Consider the following 15,749-nt stretch of genomic DNA (forward strand, 5'->3'; position numbering starts at 1 on the left):
TGTTAAGACCGCGCTGATACGCGAAGAAATTTTTAATTTTTTGTAACAATTTGAAAGTATATTTAAATGTGAATTGGAATTTTAGTGATATTTTTAACAAAATATAATGCTAAATATATGTAAAAAAAATGTGAAAGTGCAATAGAGATAGAAACAAATACAACCATAACAAGTGTAACCTCGTTCCTTCTTTAACTCCAGCAAACACCAATCGCAAGACAACGAAAACAAACTACGCTACAACTTTATAAAGGAAGAAAATAGTTAAATTATAAAGATTTTCTTGGTTTTCTACTAATTAAATAAATTGTGATTAAGAGTTTTGCATAACAAGTAAGTTGAAATTAAAATATTTTTGGAATAAATATTTTTTCAAAAGTTATTGACCTGATTGTGTTTTTGATTTGTTATTCATCCTGTGTACAAATTGCTTGCATTTTTGTGTGTGGCCAGCCATTATAATGTACGTACTAGTTTTTTTTTTATTGTGTATCGGTGTAGAAGATATTCTTCTAAAAAAAATCGTCATCTTTTATTAAACAAACACAAAGAAAAACAACACCAATTTGAATGAATAATGATACGAATGCGTCTTGCCTGAGTGTTGTTGCATGTTAATTGTCCCCACAATCATGCATCGTTTTTTGGTTTGTTCGTACGCGTTTTCCTGTTATCCATGACAATATATGCACCCCACGCCTTGCTTATAGCAGTTGGTTGCTCTGCTCGTCCATCGCTTGTTCGCAGATTTATTTATAACACAACACAAGTAACAAGTGTCCAAGTGCATTTGCCATACAATTTTATTTTATTTATTTTTTTTTCGTTTTATTACAGTGAGAGTGAGTAAGTGGTAGGTGGCCTTGCAGTTAGGCACACTGTATCATCAGATTTTGAGCAAATAAACCAAATTGGAATTTTATAACTTTTTTTCGGATTTTCTACTTTTTTAGATTAGCAGTTCTCAGTCAAAGTTCATTCAACTTTCGCTTATTAACACCTTTCATTTGTTGTTGTCTTTTTGTTTACTCACCACGCGAGCCGCAAGCCGGGCCCTCTTGTTGCCTACCTACACATTAACATGCCGTCTGCTCTTTGTTATAGAAATTTGGCTCCAAAAACTAAACAACAACAACATAGTGTATACAATAGTATGCAAATCGTAAATCTCAATACAAAATCTTGAGTTTTCGTTGCTTTAATTGCTGTCACAATTGCGTTCTTGATTACAATACTATTACATATTCTTCTAAAAGGGAAATCGGCCATATACTTCTAAATAATATTTTTCTTGTCGTGGGACCCACCTCAAGATTTTTTTATTTCACAATACAGAAAACGAACGACACGAACATCGGCACAAGCCGTATAAAGGGTGCTACTATATTCGGTTTTAGCGAAATTTTTTCATGATTACTTACGCAATAGATTTCGAAGCATAAAGCTTGCCGATTTCTTGAGTCACTAGGACATTCCCTCATTACTTATGAACAAAATTTCATAACACCATTATGTTATCATTGAGATTTTTGTAGTGTTTCAAGCGTTAGACTTAAGACGTGACGTGACGTACACCACCATTTTTAAACAGGTTTTTTTACTTTTAATGGACGTAAACGTTGATTGTCTTCCCATGTTCTTTATTTTTAGGTCTGTTCGCGGACTTTTCCAGTAAAAATTTGCAGGAGAGTAAAGCCATTTTACTCTGTTTAAAAAATTTGCAAGCAAAAGTACGCGAACGACTTCCAGTGAAAATTTACAGAATAATAGCTGATTTTTGTTTTGTTCCTATTTGCTTGCTTGGAAAACAATTAAAAAAAATGCTGGCGAAACTTGTGAGGTATTTTCCTTAGATAAACATCAATTTATTGACCCGAGAGTAAGAAGGCTAGAAGAGGGGCCGTGATCTCCGTGCCGCTGGACAGCTATCACAAATTACCGCGCAATTCCATGGCAGCCGCATGTACGTACCTCATTGGCCCGATGGAGTCTTTCAGTGTACAACACACTGCTACAACAACAACAACTGTCAATCCCATGGCAGCCGGTTGTACGTACCGGATTGACCCGATGAAGTCCTTCATCGGCAAGGGCTGCCGCCTCAGTGTACAACACACTGCTACAACAACAACAACTGTATATTATCCGTGGCACCAAATCGCGCAAAGCTCTGGTTCCAGACAGAATCTCTACACTGATGCTGAAGAATCTGGATCTGCCTGGAGTCCCTTATAACTGTACTCAGCCTATCTGAACACTATTATATTGTAGTACCCAATGTTTGGAAGATGGGCAGTCTGATCCCGCTACTAAAATCTGAAAAGGACACCAGCAAGGGGGAGTCGTACAGACCGATCTCCCTTCTCTCATCAGTAGCTAAGACGCATGAGGGACTTATCCTCCCGCTCCTCTCGTTGGACAATATCCATTCGCCAAGCATTAGCATACATTTCGAAGGCTGCATAGGACTACAACTGCTTTACATGCCATCACGGTATACACTTGTTGTGCTGACAAATATACCTTGGACTAACCATCTAATGCTTTGGGACATTGTGACTAGATAAATTGCTACGGCCACTGTGAGGCGAAGGGAGCCTTCTATTTGGTCTTGTGGCGGCTACGCACACTTTGTTATCATTGAAGATATGTGTATTCGTTCACAATTGGCAGACTAATTTGCACTAATTTTTTCTAATCCTTGTTTAACTGCCCAGCTGGACCCACTCAATCAAAGTTCTGTTCAAAGAAACTGTGTTGGTTTCATCGTTGTTGTTGTTGTTGTTGTTGTTGTAGCAGTTTATTGTGTACTATCTTTCGTCTGCTTGATTCCGTTGAGTGTCAAGACCCAGGAACTCCGCGACTAAGATGGGGTGCGTCCACAGGGATCTGGGTCTGAGTCGAGTGGGTCTGAGCGGGCAGTTAAACAGGTGACGTATATCGTGCGGTCCCTGGTTACAATCGGGACATACATCTTGCACGTCGGCATCAATCCAAGCTCTGTGGGAATTGAGGCGGCTGCATCTGCCGGAGCGTAATTGAGCCAGAACCACTCTGGTTTGCCGGTGGAGGTCGATTTCTTCGGGTGCAATGGGTGGCGGTCGTTCTCCAAGGACTACATTCACCCGGTAGCCAATTAACGCGTCTGCTACCGTGTCTGCATGAATGTTGATATGCCGCTTGATCCAGAGGTTCTCTCTTGTAGCGCTGGACCTCACGCTCTAGATCGTGTAGATCTACCTTAAGGCTTCTGGGCGGTGGGTATCTATCCACAAGATGATGATTTGGATGATTTCTGCGATAACAGCACAAAAGGTATTGCTTAGACAGCATGTAGTTATGTCTTCGCACTGGTAGGATCTTTGTCTCCTGATGGAGGTGGTCCACATGAGAACTAAGGAGACAGCCCGTCGCAGTTCGGAGGGCGGCATTCTGACATATCTGAATATTATTCCACTGCGTGTCACAAAGTTGACGTGACCACACTGGGGCTGCATAACTTACCACAGACCGGCCAATTGCTTTGTACGTGGTCAACAAGGTTTCTTTGTCTGCACCCCAAGTGCTGCCAGCGAGTGACTTAAGGACCTTGTTTCTACTTTTGATTTTATTGCAGATTGCTGTGGCATGTGGGGAGAAAGTGTAGGAGCTGTCAAATGTGACGCCAAGTATTTTGGGACCCTTGATGGTCGGAATCGTTTCTCCATCGACCATCACAGTCAGCTCAAAATTCACCTCACGCGTATTTGTAGTGAACAGTGTGGCTGAAGATTTGGTGGCGGATATCTTCAGATTTCTTGCAGCGAAATATGAGGCAAGCTCGTTGAGGTAGACGTTCAACCTATCGCAGATGTCATCAATGGGTGGGGGGCCTGATGCCATGATCGTACAATCGTCCGCATATGATACGATCTCTATGCCGTCTGGAGGAGGTGGGATGGAGGATAGGTAGAGGTTAAACAGAGCCGGAGATATCACCCCACCTTAGGGAACTCCCTGTTTCACTCTACGGTGTTTTGACTTCTTATCCCTAAATTCCACAAATGACTGGCGGCCACACAGATAATTCGCGACCCAACGTTTCAGGCCTGGCTGGAGGGACGTGTTGGCGATGTCCTCAAATAATTTGGCATGGCTGACCGTGTCGAATGCCTTCGATAGATCCAGTGCCACGAGGACCGTCCTATCATATGGCCTGGGTTGATTGAAGCCACAGCAAATGTGTGTGGTGATGGCATGAAAAGCTGTTGTTGTGCTGTGCAGTCTCCGAAATCCATGTTGATGCTCGGCGAATGGAAATTCTCCTACGAGGCTCGGGAGGAGTAATGCCTCAAGCGTCTTTGCCACTGGTGAGAGAAGGGAGATCGGTCTGTACGGGTCTTTTCCAGGCTTCAGTAGCGGGATCACTCTGTCCTTTTTCCAGACATCGGGAACTATAAGAGTGTTCAATGACAGGTTGAGGACAGTGGTAAGGTACTCAACTCCAGGTGAATCCAGATTCTTCAGCATCAATGTAGAGATTCTGTCGGGGCCCAACGCCTTGGAAGATTTGACGCCACGGATGACATTCGTAACTTCGCCCACGGTAAATTGTGATGGCTGTTCATCGGCTCGGAGATCACGAATACGGCGAATGGCTCTCCTCCTTGCCCTGTCTCTCTCGGGATGCACAATAAATTGACGGTTGAACAACCTGGCGCTTCACTTCGGATCAGTCACGGTTATCTCGCCAAAAGTGACTGAGGTCCTGTCGTCCCGTCTACCGGGGTTCGAGAGAGACTTAACAGTGGCCCACAGTTTGCCTGCACCGGTGCCTAAGTTACATTGCTCCAAGTGTTCCAGCCACAAATTCCGCTTATGTTCGTTGACTACCCTGTTTATTTCCAGATTCAGCTCGCTGATTCTGGGGTTAGCGTGGTCCATAGCACGAATCCCATCACGCTCGTCTGCGAGTACCACTGCTTGCGCCGGGAAATTGGGTCGCACTTGCGGTATTCGACCGGCTGGTATAAAGCGAGCGGCTGGTGGGTTGATGATGTCTCGGAATTTCCTCTCGGCCACAAGCACATCAGAGGGAGGTGGCAGTTCATTGATGCGGCGATTGGTATACTCTCTGAAGCCAGTCCAATTGGCCTTCTTGTAATTGATGAACGTCCGGCGCTCAGAGGTTATGAAGTCGGGTGGTCGGTCGATGGTGAGGATAATGGGGAGGTGGTCTGACCCCAAAGAGATGACGGCTTGCCAGGATACGTCACTCAGGAGATCAGGGGATGCGATTGAGATGTCTGGCGAGCTGCTGCACCTCCTCGTAATCCTAGTGGGGGCATCCTCATTCACCGTGCAAAACGTGGAGCTATCTATCTGCTCTGCCAAAGCTATGCCACGCTGGTCGTTAGCTAGGGGAGAATGCCATGACGAGTGATGTGCATTAAAATCCCCCAGAACCAGACGACTATGGCCAGATAGCAACCCACTTATGTCGGGGCTGTAGGCCTGGCCATTAATCGGGACACAGCTACCAACCGGCGGTATATACACGTTGTATATCTCTATCTCGGCAGTACCAGACCTGACTGCTACCCCCATACATTCCATATATGGGTCACTAGCGTCAAGCGCAGGCGAGATAGGTCTATACTGCACGGAATGGTGTATAACGAAGGCCAATCCCACACCTCCATTCCTTGAGCGATCCTTACGTAGCACATTGCAGCAGTGACAACTGTGCAAGCTGCAGGTGTTAGTCAGCTTTGTCTCCTGGATCGCTGCGACCGATATGCTCTTCCGACTCATAAAATCTACAATCTCATCAATCTTGCCTCGCAGTCCATTGCAGTTTAACTGCAAGAACGATACACTTCCCGGCACTGGCCTGGCAATAGTAGGGCTAGGGTGCTGTCGTTGCATAAATTGCCGTACGGGAGAGGTCGGGGGGGTCACATAGTCCGACGACGAGGACGCCGAAGGCGACGACGGCGACGCTTGTGACCCACTGCTGGCTATGTTCGCACAGCACCTAGCGACATAGCCAGTATGACTATACTCCCGTAGCGAAGTTAGGCCAGAGCAAGAACGGAAATGTACCCACTCCAAGCACCGGTTACACCTCACCGACACTGACCGATGATGAAGGCGGTTCTGGCAAACGGAACAGAATTAGGGTCCGGGGTTCTTTTCAATCCCGGCACGGACCAGAAGCATACGGAGAAGGCACTCCGGGATGTGCCTCTCCCATGACGAAAAAAGACGAACAAGTACACTGAGGCGGCAGCCCTTGCCGATGAAGATTCCATCGGGTCAATCCGGTGCGTACAACCGGCTGCCATGGGATTGGGTTTCATCGTAGCTCTCCGATGTGGATGATTACATCAAAACACTTAAAAAAAAAACCGATAATTTTTGGTGTCTGGAAGAATAGAATGTTTTAATTTTTTAAGATTTTCCAAATAATTCCGACATGACCATGCATGGTATGGTACCTCGCAAATGGATAAATGGAGGGATAACTACCGCTTTAAATTTTGTTCGATGTTCTCACCAGAATTCGAACGCAGGCGTTCAGAGTGATAGGCAGGCATAGAAAATTAATGATATAGAAAATTACTATGGTGTCCCACAAGTATCAATTATCGGTTCATTATTATTTATCATTTACATAAAAGAAAACAAAATATATATAGGTCAGTTGGTAGTCAGTGGAAATTTAAAATCAATAAAAAGGACATCGAAAAGGTGACACCGATTGCATACTTGGGTCTGATTATAGACAAAGATATGCACTTCAAGGAATATGTAGATAACACTTGCAAAAAGATCGGTGACAAATATAATTTTTTTCAGGAGAATAAGACATCGGCGATAAACATATATTGAGTTTGGATCTACCATTATATACACATGCTGCGCGAAAACACAAATAAACAGACTGCAGAAATTACAAAACAAAGGAATGAGGTACATTCTGAGAATAAACAGATATACGTTTGTGAAATGGATGCTCGCAACCTTAAGATGGCTAAAAATACAACAAAAATTGGAATTAAACTCAATTCCTATTTATACAGAAAATGAAAAAGGGAAATGAACCAAGATACCTATGCGAACAGCTACAATATGTTTGGAATGCGCAACCTTACACACTACGGAATGCTGATCATTTCAGAATAAAAAGAGTATCAAGTAGCTCAAAACAACATAACATTTTTTACAAAGGTTTACAATAATATAATACGATTCCAACTGTTATTCAAAACGAAAGAAATTCCAATGTTTTTAATTCAAATGTAATCGAATTTTTGAGAAGATCAGTATAATGGAGATAAGAATTTACTTTAAAGTCAGTACTTTAGTACTTTTTTCAGTACTTTTTCCAACCGAACTGGGCCCAGACCTCCGTGACCGATTTAATACCCTTCGATGCACTAAGGATTTTTTAAGTATTCGGACGTTTACGAGCTTTTATTTTTATACCCACCATCAAAGGATAAGGGTATATTCGTTTTGTCATTCCATTTCCGACCCTATAAAGTATATATTGGGTTGCCCAAAAAGTAATTGCGGATTTTTTAAAAGAAAGTAAATGCATTTTTAATAAAACTTAGAATGAACTTTAATCAAATATACTTTTTTTACACTTTCTAAAGCAAGCTAAAAGTAGCAGCTGGTAACTGACAGAAGAAAGAATGCAATTACAGAGTCACAAGCTGTGAAAAAATTTGTCAACGCCGACAATATGAAAAAACCGCAATTACTTTTTGGACATCCCAATATATTCTCGATCAGCGTAAAAATCTAAGACGATCTAGCCATGTCCGCCCGTCTGTCCGTCCTTCTGTTGAAATCACGCTACTGTCTTGTAAAATATAGATATTGAACTGAAACTTTGCACAGATTATTTTTTTTTTTGGACCATAAGCAAGTTAAGTTCGAAGATGGGCTATATCGGACTATATCCGATTTAGGGTATTAGGCCCATAAAAGCCGCATTTATTATTCGATTTTTCTGAAATTTGGGACAATGAGTTGTGTTAGTCCATTCGGCATCCTTCTTAAATTGGGCCCAGATCGGTCCCAATGTGGATAAAGCTGCTATATAGACCGATCTCTCGATTTAAGGTCTTGAGACCATAAAAAGCGCATTTATTATCCGATTTTGCTGAAATTAAGGAAAGTTAGTTGTGTTAAGCCCTTCGACATACTTTTTCAATTTGGCCCAGATCGGTCCAGAATTGGATATAGCTGCCATATAGACCGATCTCTCGGTTTGTCTCGAAATTTTGGCGATTTCGCCAAAATTTGGGACAGTGAGTTGCGTTAGGCTCTTCGAAAATTTTTTTTAATTTAGGCCATATCGGTTCAGATTTGGATATAGCTGCCATATGGACCAATCTCTCGATTTAAGGGCTTAAGCCCATAATAGGCGCATTTATTTTCCGATTTCGCCGAAATTTGGTGTAAGGCCTTTCAACGTTCTTCTTTAATTTGGCTCAGATCAGTCCAGGTTTGGATATAGCTGCCATATAGACCGATCTCTCAGTATAAAGTTTTAGGCCCATAAAAGGCGCATTTATTATCCGATTTCGCCGAAATTTGTCCTCTTCAATTTGACCCAAATCGGTTCAGATTTGGATATAGCTGCCATATAGACCGATCTCTCGATTTAAAGTTTTGGCCCCATAAAAGGCACGTTTATAATCCGATTTAGCTCAAATTTGACACAGTGACTTATGTTAGGCTTTTCGACATCCGTGTCGTATATGGTTCAGATCGGTCTATATTTTGATATGGCTACCAAAAAGACCACTATTTTGTTCTACAAACACAAATTGAACAATGTGACTTGCACTTATTAGACCAGTCAATATACGTGTCGAATTTTGCCCAAATAGGACCATACTTTGATAAAGCTGTGGGCATAATTTTTGCATTTTTCACCGAACTATGACGAAAGGTGGTTTACATATATACCCGAGGTGGTGGGTATCCAAACGCCTTTTTACTTGTTTTCACTCACAAGTAGTTCTTTATTTAGGAAAAGTTTTACTCTAAAATAGTGATCTTCGCTTGTTATTCATTCGATGGAATTATGTCCGCGCGATATTGAATTTGCCGTATGTTGGTCGTTTGGGTTGGGGCAATATCAGTTAATTTTTAGATAAAAAATCCTTGTGCACGAGCCGCCTTATATCACTTATTGAGCCTCTAGAAGGGTTTGGGAGTGGGACAGGCGCCTGATACTTGACACCCATTTCCATCCTTCTAAGTCCCATATTGTACCTATTGGTCTATATGTCGGTTTGTAGGGTTCTAAGTTGGGGTGTTCCCCAAGGTACTTGACTCAAAATTATAATGTCTGGTATCCGTTTTTAGGTTACTATCAATGTATACAATCAACAGTTCAAATAAATCGGTTCACCCATAGCTGTTGTATACTTCGCAAATATCGCAATCTAAAAAAAATGATAAAAATAGCAAGCACTGTTCAACATCATCACTACAGTGTAATAAATTCTAGCACCGAAACGCCAGTTTACCCCACAAATATTGATAAGATAAAAATTCGGATTTTAGCCGTCATAGGGTGGACCATACCAATGCAACGCATCAACAACGCATGCTAAATAAAAACTTTAATCACTCTTGTCCGAAATGTGGTAATCCTCCATCTGTAAAATACTTCATAGAAACATGCGTTTCTCTTCCTCAATATCAACGTACAATTCTTCTCAACAAAGGCCTGGAGATCCTTAGGAATCCGTCTTTTGAAAACATCAACATAGTATTCAATTTTATTGTATAACACATTCTAATTTAACTTTCTGAGTAAAAATTATATGTTATAAACAAATTTTTGGAACTGTTTAAGCTGATGGCCATAGAAGCCAATGCTTTACCTTTTCTATATTTGAGCATACATTTTATTGTATGTTGGAACTAATATGTAAATAAATAAAATATTAGTAGTTAATTTAACTGCTGTAGTTCTGCAATTACAGCAGTAGTTCTGGAATTTCAGAACAGTAGGCTTACTACTGAAAAGTGTGTGTTTGCTGCTGCTAAATTATGAAGGGGATGTGCACCTAAAACAGCAGACTTTTTGCTGATTAAAACAGCAGAGTTTTTGCTGATTTAGCAGACCGAAATGTTTGCTAATACAGCAGCCCCATGTTTGCTGAAACAGCCATAATGTCTGCTTTCCCATTTTCAGCAGACAAAAACTGCTGTTTTAGCAAGCATTTTTGCTGATTTGAATAACAAATTTGGTTAAGTGTGGGGAACTTTCGTCTTCGGTTAGGGTTATGTATAACGGGCCGTTGTACAATGTAATTAGTAATCTGTAGGGCAGCATTTTTCCAGAAAAAATTTTTGAGTTCTGCACTTGAATATTTTTGAAATTTTTATGCAAAACAAAAAGTTCCCTTTTGGTCCACAAAGTAAATTTTTAGTGCCTCTTAAAATTTTGTATTTTCCATCCCTGGTGGGCAGTCGTCTTTTCTATAGGGCTAGACTGGTCCGCCGTATTCAGATATAGCTCTAGGAATCTGGCATCTTCAATTGGAGCGGTCCATAGTGATTTTAGAGTTAGACTAGTGAGATCCTCAGTGCATGTATATAGGTGGTTGGTATATGGGTCATGTAGTGTTCTATGGGTGATTCTGGGCAAAAATGCACTCTACAGGGCACACCTCCGATTTGGCTGAAATTTGGTATGTATTAGTGGTTGATTCCAGGAACACAAATCTGAAGTCCGATTTTGGGGCAAACACCCGTCCCAGGGACCAAATTTGACCCAGGAAGGTTCCAAAGGATCTTGAGATAGTGAACCCATAAACAATGTGGGTATAAAATGAAAATAAAAAAAGTAAAAGCGTGCTAAGTTGTGCAAAAAATGTATACAAAATAAATTTAAGGACTCAAGAAGTCAAATCGGCACAGTTGTTGGAAGTCATAACAGAATACCGCATGCTAATTGGACCAAAACTGCGGCTTGTAAGAACTCAAGAAGACAAATCGGATGATCGGTTTATATGGATGCTATATCAGGTTATAGACCGATTTGGACCGTACTTGGTACCATTGTTGGAAGTCATAACATAATACCACATGTAAAATTTCAGCCAAATTGGGCAGACATTGTTTGTAACACCTCGAAGTTTGAAGTATATATATTCTTGATCGCCATGACATTTTAAGTCCATCTAGCAATGTCCGCCCGTCCGTCTTTCTGTCGAAAGCACGCTAACTTTCGAAGGAGTAAAGCTAGGTGCTTAAAATTTTGCGCAAATACTTTTTATTAGTGTAGATCGGTTGGGATTGTAAATGGGCCAAACGGGTCCATGTTTTGATATAGCTGCCATATAAACCGATCTTGGGTCTTGACTTCTTTTTTTACGTGATATATTGGTATCACTTGCAACAACTAAATATGGTTCAAATCGGTTCATAATCTGATATAGTTGCGATATAAACCGGTGTTGGGTCTTGACTTCTTCAGTTTTTAGAGGGCCCAATTCCTATCCGATTTATCCGAAGTTTTGCATAAGGTATTTTGGTATGACTTCCAACAACTGTGCTTAGTATGGCGCAAATCGGTACATAACCTGATATCTTGCCATATAAACTGATCTGGGATCTTAACTTCTTGAGCCGCTAGAGGGCGCGATTTGGCTGAAATTTTGCATGAGGTGGTTTGTTATGACTTTAAACAACTGTGCTTAGTATGAAGCAAATCGGTACACAAACTGATATAGCTGCCATATAAACCGATCTGGGATCTTGACTTCTTGAGCCTCTAGAGGGCGCAATTCTCATCCGCAATACTGAAATATGACACAATGACTTCTACAATGTTAAGCATTCAATTAATTTATGGTCCGAATCGGACTTGATATAGCTCGAATAGCATAACAGTTCTTACTCATTATTATTTGTTTGTCTTAAAAGAGATATCGCGCAAAGAACTGGACAACTGCTATCCATGGTGTTTTATTTCCGTTTGTAATCTACTTTACCCCCACCGGCTAACTATTGTCTACCCATTGCAAAGCACGATCTTATCTTAGTATGTATAAACATATGCACACCTATGTGTTATTTGAAAATCCTCTTATTGAAGCAGGAGATAAGCCGTGGCGATTTTCACGTTAATTAAATTATCTACAGATTTGTCATCATTCAATCGATGACAAATCTGTAGAACTTTGGCATACGAGTTTAAGTTATCGGTGGAAAAATTAATGAAATGCAAAAAAATAATTACCATTTGAATATTTAATTCGATTTAGAAGGCAATTTTTTTTAAAAACTTTGGTTAAGGTAAAAGTCATGAAAAAACAATTCCCATAGATGAAATTAAAAAAAAGAAAAGAAAATAACTAGTAAAAGCGGGTTACGTTCGGCCGGGCCGAATCTTATGTACCCTTCACCATGGATCGCATTTGTCAAGTTCTTTAAATGAATTTTTCAAATACATATGAGCTAATTAAGTTATTGACCGATATGGACCTTACTTGCCATGACTGTTAGGAGTCATAGAGAAACACCACCTCCAAATTTCAGGCAAATCGAGCAAGAATTGCGCTCTCCAGAAACTCAAAAAATCAAATTGGGAGATCGGTTTGTATGGCAGCTATATCAGGTCATCAACCGATTTAGATCATACATGCAGCAGTTGTTTGAAGTCATACCAAAACGACATATGCAAAATTGGATGCAACCATATTGGAGAAGAATTGCGCCCTCTAGAAGTCCAAGAAGTCTAATCGGGAGATTGTTTTTTATATCAACATATGGACTGATTAAGACAGTACTTGGCACAGTCGTTGGGAGTCAAAATAAAACACTTCATGCAAAATTTCAACCATATTGGATAGGAATTGCGCCCTCTGGTAGCCCAAGAAATCTAATCGGGAGATCGGTTTATATGGCGGCTATATCAGGTTATGGACTGATTGAGGCCATACTTGGCACAGCTGTTGGGAGTCACATCAAAACACTTCGTGCAAAATTTCAGCCTAATCGGATATGAATTGCGTCCTCCAGAAGCTCTAGAAATCAAGACCCAAGGTCGGTTTATATGGCAGCTATATCAGGTTCTCAAACGATTTAGACCATACTTGACACAGCTATTGGAAGCGACAACAAAATACCACGTGCAAAATTCAGCCAAATCGGATATGAATTGCGCCCTCTAGAAGCTCTTGAAGTCAAGACCCAAGGTCGGTTTATATGGCAGCTATATCAGGTTCTCAAACGATTTAGACCATACTAGACACAGCTATTGGAAGCGATAACAAAACACCACGTGCAAAATTTCAGCCAAATCAGATAAGAATTGCGCCCTCTAGAAGCTCAAGAAATCAAGACCCAATATCGGTTTATATGGCAGCTACATCAAAACATGGGCCGATTTGGGCCATTTACAGTCCCAAACGACCTACACTTATAAGAAGTAATTGTGCAAAATTTCAAGCGAAAATTAGCGTGCTTTTGACAGACGGACGGACATGGCTAGATCGACTTAAAATGTCATGACGATCAAGAATATATATATATACTTTATGGGGTCTTAAACGCATTTTTCGAGGTGTTACAAATGAAATGACGAAATTAGTATACCTCCCATCATATGGTCGAGGGTATAAAAAAAAACAATTAAAAACATGCAAAGTTCGTCCGGACCGAATCTTGGGTACATACCGCCATGGATTACGTTAATAATTTACCGTTATTAACTGAGTTTGGATTTGAATTAATTGAGGCTTCAATGGTCTCTAGAATCATATCGGGATATCAATACTTAGGGGGGCCTACATCGCCATATTGATCGATTCGGATAAAACTTGGTACTGATGTTGTAAGTCATAAGTTAGGCTTTGGGGTCAAATTTCAACCAAATCAGGTGAAAATTTAGGATTCTAGGGGATCAAGAAGTCAAAACCTGAGGTCGTTTTATATGGGGGCTATATCTGTTTATATACCAATTCGGATCATGCTTGACATGAATTTTTCGGCCAAATCGGAAGAAAATTGAGGCTTTTAGGGGGTTTTGAGCAAATCCAGGGATCGGTTTATATGGGGCTATATCAGTTTATGGCCCGACTAAAAGCGTACTTGGCATGGATGTTACAAGTCATAACACAAGCCTTTGTACCAAATTTCAACCAAATCGGATGAAAATTGAGGTTTTTTGGGGATCAAGAAGTCAAAACCGGGGATCGGTTTATATGGGGCTATATCTTTATAGACCGATTCGGATCATATTTGGCATGAATGTTAAAAGTCATAAAACAAGTCTTTGTTCCCAATTTCAGCCAAATCGGATGTTCAATAAGAAGTATCTGTTCATAATTTCAAGCGGCTAAATTTATTTTTAAATTTCGACAGACTGACGAACATGGCTAGATCGATTCAGAGAATCGAGACGATCCAGAATATATATACTTTATGGCGTCGCAGATCAATATTTCCAGGTGGTAAAAACCGAATGACTTGCTAAAAAAAACCGAAAACCCCCATCCTATGGTGATGGGGGTATACTAAACATTCAGAGTCAAATAAAATTTAAAGTTACTCATATGTGTCCATAACTAGCGCCTGTACTACCCTGTTTTGCTAAAATTTGCATTTGTTCCGATTTTGCTGAGGAGAGAATTGAATTTAACAGGAGAAACCGTTTTGATAGAAGCTCACAGTGATCCTTACCCCTAAGGATCTTAGTCTACTCGCGTAGGTGGTCGGTGCTCGCGCTTTTTGGTTACACAAAACTTAATACGCTTTCTCTGATCCATTTTTTCGAATAGTTAAAAAATCGAAGAGCACACAAAAACCCTTTTCCCGGCACGGCGGTGCCGAGGAAGATAAAGTTACTGACTGTCTCAAAGTTGTGGTTCCCAACTTTCTCCATTTTCTTTATCTGCTCAGTTGTACAAGGCATTTTGGGAGTTGAAACCATCCATTTCGTCTTATCTCCATTTACTGCCAGACCCATTTTCACTGACTCTCCTTCGATTCTTTCAAAGGCTGCAGTTACTACATCCAGTTGTTGTTGTTGTAGCAGTGTGTTAAACACTGAGACGACAGCCCTTGCCGATGAAGAACTCCATCGGGTCAATCCGGTGCGTACAACCGGCTGACATGGGATTGCATCCGGTGACCGACCCATGTTCTCTTGTGATTAATGTGCCATATCTATTCACATCTACATCGCGTATAATCTTCTCCAACAGTATTTTAAAGAGATAACACGATAGGCTGTCACCTTGTCTGAAACCTCGTTTGGTATTAAATGGTTCCGAGAGATTCTTTCCTATTCTTACTGAGGAATGCGTATCGGCAACTGTCATCCTGCAGAGTCTTATTAATTTTGCAGGGATACCGAACTCAGGCATGGCGTGAAATACTTTTGAACGTTAAGGAGTATCTAAAGCGTCTTTGTAGTCTACAAAGAGATGGTAGGTGTTGATTTGTCCTTCTCGAGTCTTTTTCAGCATTTGGCGCAGTGTGAATATCTGGTCCAGAGTGGATTTACCAGGTCTAAAGCCGCATTAATAGGGCCCAATTATCTCATTGACTTTAGGTTTTAATCTTTCACACAGCACGCTCGAGAGTATCTTGTATGCGATGGGGAGTAGACTTATTTCTCTGTAGTTGGCACATACCGTCTTGTCTCCTTTCCTGTGTACCGGACATAGTATGCTGAGGATCCAATTATCGGGTATGCGTTCTTCTAGCCAGATTGCGCAGATAAG

General features: G+C 40.9%; 1 protein-coding gene across 1 annotated transcript in view; it reads left to right on the top strand.

The window, feature by feature from the left end:
• LOC106094912 (uncharacterized) overlaps positions 1–15,749 on the top strand; it is a 45,896-nt gene continuing 30,147 nt past the window's right edge. The window contains exon 1 of the mRNA XM_059369281.1: positions 1–333. The gene's annotated coding sequence lies outside the window, so the exon portion shown is untranslated. The remainder of the gene's footprint in view (positions 334–15,749) is intronic.

The sequence above is a fragment of the Stomoxys calcitrans genome, chromosome 5, assembly GCF_963082655.1.
Source record: "Stomoxys calcitrans chromosome 5, idStoCalc2.1, whole genome shotgun sequence".
In the NCBI taxonomy this organism is placed as follows: Eukaryota; Metazoa; Arthropoda; class Insecta; order Diptera; family Muscidae; genus Stomoxys; species Stomoxys calcitrans.